Below are 5,091 nucleotides of genomic sequence, written 5' to 3'. Positions count from 1 at the left end.
CTGTCTCTGGACCCCTTCCCGCTACTCTAGACAAAGGAGGAAAGAAACTTGCTGGAAACTCTGCCTCTGCTCTCTAGTCTAACTCTCTCCACCCCAACAATGCTTAATGGTCCACCTCAAGCTCACTTTTAAAGGCCTCTGCCAAGTTCCTGATAAACCGTGATATCCCATGTCACTGAAAAGTTCCAAAAGGCCTAATTCGTTTTTCAAAATCACAGTCATAGAGAATACAGCACGGAAACAGGCCATTCGGCCTCTCTAGTCCATGCTGAAACCATTTTAAACCGCCTACTGCCATTGACCTGCACCCAGCCCATACCCCTCCCATCCAAACTTTGCTTAAATGTTGAAATTCAGCTCGCATGCGCCACTTGTGCTGACAGCTCATTCCACACCCTCACCACCCTCTGAGTGAGGACATTTCCCCTCATGTTGCCTTAACCCATGACCTCTGGTTGTAGTCCCACCCAACCTCAGTGGAAAAAGCCTGCTTGCATTTACCCTATCTGTACCCCTCACAACTTTGTATATCTCGATCAAATCTCCCCTCAATCTTCTGTAACCCCTGGGTTCCGTCGGCATCGTAAGTCTAGGGAAGAGAAACTCTGGCCCCGCCAAACGTGTGAATCTGAGGTGAAAAAACCTCCTGTTTGTGTGGATGCTGTGTGATGTGAAACGCCGTCACAAATCAGTACCGTGAAATAACAGACAGTACACCATATACAATTAAATTATTTAGTTTTATAATTCTTAATTTGACTAAAGGGTTAGTAAAGAAAAACAGAAAGAAAAGGGCCCATTTTAATGAAACAGTCTAATAAGCACATGTTGGAGCTCACGGTTTCCCTTTCGCCAATCCTCCATCGATTTCCCTGGGCTTCATCGACTCCCAGCCCCAGTCCAAGTCCACCTCTTTCTGGCATCTTCTCTCTCCATCTTCCACCAAACAAAGGACCCAGATCAGCTTGATGTCAAGCACACAACACAAAAACACACTCCCCTCATTGAATGCCTCACATTCCAAAGTATCCGTTACCTCTAACCATAACCCAAACATTGCTGCTACAGAAAGACCATTACATTAGCAGTGAAACCTTTCCCAGGGTGTTACACTTCTATGTTCTATGGAATAACCTACTCAATCTCTCCTCATCTGGCAACATCCTTGTAAATTGTCTCTGTACACTTTCAACCTTATTTACATCTTTCCTGTAGGAAGGTGACCAAAACTGCACACAATACTCCAAACTAGGCCTCACCAATGACTTGTACAACTTCAACACAGCACCCCATCTCCTGTACTCAAACCTCACACTCGCTCCCCACAAACAAGCGACTGCTGGGAAGCCCCAAAAGGATCTGTATCCCTTTGGAGTTTGGAGTGTCCATATTGAACAGTTACCAGACCCAGAGAAGGGTACATGTTGAAGTCCCTTCGACTGAGGAGCTTATGGGCAGTCATATACAACTTAAGTGCTTAGGGACTTCTTGCAGGGACAGGGTGGAGGGGTGAATATTTGGAATGCTCTACCTCAGGGAGGATCATTGGAAGGAGAGAAGATGGAGGGAAGTACATATTTCAGAGATCAGGGAATTGAGGCCAATTGAAAATTAGAACAGAAGAGGCGGATGTCCACATGAAATGGTGGGGCGGTGTCCCCAACCCCTGCTCATTCGTAAGGCCAGTGATGTTGTGGGGATGGAACTGGACTCTCTGACGGTGGTGTCTGAAAAGAGGATGCTGTCCAAGTTGCATGCCATCTTGGACAATGTCCGCTATCCACTACATAATGTACTGGTTGGGCACAGGAGTACATTCAGCCAAGAGACTCACTCCACCGAGATGCAACACAGAGCGTCATAGGAAGTCATTCCTGCCTGTGGCCATCAAACTTTACAACTCCTCTCTTGGAGGGACAGACACCCTGAGCCAATAGGCTGGTCCTGGACTTATTTCCTGGCATAATTTACATATTACTATTTAACTATTTATAGTTTTATTACTATTTATTTATGGTGCAACTGTAACGATAACGATAACCAATTTCCCCCAGGATCAATAAAGTATGACTATGACTATGCTCTTGTTGGGTATTCTTCTGTTTAATGGAGGTGGGTGCTGGAAAGGGAAGGGAGAGATCCAAAATCTGAACAGAAACTGCTGGGGGAGTCGGTGGAGGAAGGGGCTGCCTGAAGGGAGAGACAGAGGAGGGGTTGAAAGTTGGTGCAGGAGTGAAGGGTCGGTCGGTAAAGGGAGGGAGAGTTGACAGAAGACAGGATGGTTGGTGGAGGGAATGATTGGTTGGGAGAGGAGAGAGGAAGAGTTAATGGAGCGATTGCAGGGAGAGAGGAATTAATGATTTAATCCCGCCACCCGCTCAACTGTTGGCCATCTGCCAGTGAAGCAAGAATCAGAGGAAAGACCCGGCGGGTCGAGCAGCGCCAACACTCCGATGACATTGGGCGTGACGTCATGACGCATCCAGCACGCACGGATCAGGGGGCGGGTCTGACGGAGCTAATGAGCTGTGACGCTTACTCCGTATGCCAATGGCGCCAGTGTTTACCTGTGTCAGTGAGGACTTGGCGGACCGAGAATGAGGCGACTGCGGGGGAAGGCGGCGCTCGGCGGCGGAGGGAGGTAACTCTCTCCCTCGGATGTCAGCGCACCACCGGTCCGCCGTTCGTCTCGGCGTAGAGACGGCGCCCATTCGCTCGGCCTCCTCTACGTTCACGAGCGGCCTCGAGCCGGGATTGGTCGCGATAGCGTTCCCCCCCCTCCACCGGCCAATCGGCAAGGCGGAGCACAAGCGCCTCATTGGGCGTTCGGCTGGCGCGGCAACTGTGAGCGAAGCGCTGATTGGTTGTTCCTAACCCTTCTTTCCTCTTTCCGCGCGTCAAGTGACAGAGGGCCATTAAGCGCGGAGGGGGGGCGGGGCAAATCCTGGAAGGGGGGGCTAGGCGAAAGCTGATTGGTTTACTGGTGCCGACCTCCCCACGTGGGAGCCGAGGCCAGTGATTGGTGGGGGACGAGTACGTGCGGAATGGGGCTGGCCATATTGTTCGCCGATTGGTCACTTCCCCAAACCCCGTTCCCCCGTTGGTTACGTCATCGGATCGGGACTCCGCCCCCATCTGGCTGCTTCCTGTGTCCCGGTCAACAACAACAACAACAACAACCACCGCGGACCCCGAGCCGGGGTCCCCATAGCAACGGATGGGCTCTCGGAGCTCCAGCTCCGGTTCTGGTTTCGGCTCCGCCCCGGCGTCGGCGGGGGACAGAAGGCGACACAGAGATGAGCAGCAGGACTCCAACCTGGCTCAGGTCCTGGCCCACCTCCTACGCAGGTAGACCGGGCACCCTTGGGTGCAGGGGCGAGGAGGGGTGGCCTGTCCCGCCGCCCGGGTGCAGCGTAGGCGTTAGTCCCGCCCCCTAGTGTCAACCAGTGACACCCATCGGTGCCTGGGTATGGGTTCTGGGTAGTCCATGGAAATCCCTTGGGTGCAGAGGAGAGATTGCCTCATCCTTGGGTGCGTGTGAGTGAGTACTTTCGCTTTGAGTGCAAGGGAGAGAGTGCCTCACCCTTGGGTGCTGGGGAGAGAGGGCCTCACCCTTGGGTGCTGGGGAGAGAACGCCTCACCCTCGGGCGCCGGGGAGAGGGCGCCTCACCCTCGGGTGCCGGGGAGGGTGGGCCTCACCCTCGGGTGCCGGGGAGAGGGCGCCTCACCCTCGGGTGCCGGGGAGGGTGGGCCTCACCCTCGGGTGCCGGGGAAAGAGTGCCTCACCCTCGGGTGCCAGGGAGAGATTGCCTCACCGTTGGGCTCTGGAGAGTGAGTATTGTACTCTTGAGAGCAGAACGTTGGATGGGGAGGGGTCAGACTGGCAGAGGCTCACCCAGGGGTCCTGTTCCCACTGAGATGCGGATGATGAGTCCTGCAGAGAGGATGGGCACCGCTGGGTGCTAACAGGTGCCAGCGTACGGGAAGGCTCCCAGGCGCTGCTGCAGATTTACGGGGCATTTCTCGCCCTATTCCAACACTCGCCACTCAGTGCTGACCCTCCATCCTGAGGTGCTCCCACCCCGTCTCTCCCCAGGGGTCAGGTCCAGCTGGTGAACCGGGGCAGAGCTACGGGCCTGCAGCTCGTGCAGGCGTACTCGGACGATGATGACGACAGTGACAGTGCCTGGGACGGGTGCCTTGGGGACCGCTACCACCCCCCAGGTAGGAACCTCAGCCCTCTCGTTCCAGACTGGCAGCCCTCCCCGCCAGCTGACAGGTCACGGGGGTTGCGAGAGTGCAGGGGTGACATCGTAGAGTCGCAGAGCCATCAGCACCAGGCCCATCGAGCCCACCGGTCCCTTCTGATCACAGTACGCTCCCTGCTATAGTCCCAGACGCCTTTGATCCACCAAGATACAGCTATCCAAATTCTGGTTAAGTCTTGTAATTGTACTCATTTTCCCCACTTGCATTCGGGTCACCTTCTCTGGCAGCTGGTGCTGGGTCTTTCTGTGTGTAAAGAAACTGTCACCTCTCTGATCCCTCTTCAGTCCCTCCCCTTGTGTCCCTGTGCCCTCTAGGTTTGGGCTCCCCAGACCCTGAGGGAAAGACTGCGTCCGTCCACCTTATCCATACCCAAGGAATAAAAGAACCAGCCCTCAGGCCTTCTCTTCCAGGGTGCATCCTTGTAAATCTGTTCTGCAGCCTTTCCAGTCTGACAATGTCTTTCCTACACCAGGGTCCCAATACTCCAAGTGCGTCCTGACCAGGACTTGTATCACTGCTCCCTGTCCTGACTGATGGAAGGCCAGTGGGCTAAGTGATTTCTTCACCACCCTGAATACCTGTACAGCTGCCTTCAGTGCACTGTGACCTGGTTCTCCCACCACACCTGAATCAGCGCCTTATTGGTCCTACCCCGTCCTAAGTCCACCACCCAACACTTATCGAAGCTAAAATGCGTTTGCCCCATCCTCAGACTAGCTCCCTAACTGATGATAATCTATTGTAACCCGCTTCACTGTCAACAAGGCCCCCTCAGTTAGTTTCATCAGTAAACTTGCTAATCGTGCCTTGTATATTCGCATT

At 54.0% G+C, this 5,091-nt stretch overlaps 1 long non-coding RNA gene across 1 annotated transcript; it reads right to left on the bottom strand.

The window, feature by feature from the left end:
* Positions 1-721: 721 nt before the first annotated feature.
* On the bottom strand, positions 722-2,898 carry LOC140193835 (uncharacterized). Its single transcript, XR_011884958.1, has 2 exons — positions 2,568-2,898; positions 722-936 (listed from the first exon to the last, which is right to left on the bottom strand). It is a non-coding gene; the product is annotated as an uncharacterized lncRNA (long non-coding RNA).
* Positions 2,899-5,091: the final 2,193 nt, after the last annotated feature.

Source organism: Mobula birostris, unplaced genomic scaffold (genome assembly GCF_030028105.1).
Source record: "Mobula birostris isolate sMobBir1 unplaced genomic scaffold, sMobBir1.hap1 scaffold_912, whole genome shotgun sequence".
Lineage (NCBI taxonomy): Eukaryota > Metazoa > Chordata > Chondrichthyes > Myliobatiformes > Myliobatidae > Mobula > Mobula birostris.
The sequence above is the reverse complement of the archived record's forward strand: the minus strand, read 5'-3'. Positions and strand labels throughout refer to the sequence as shown.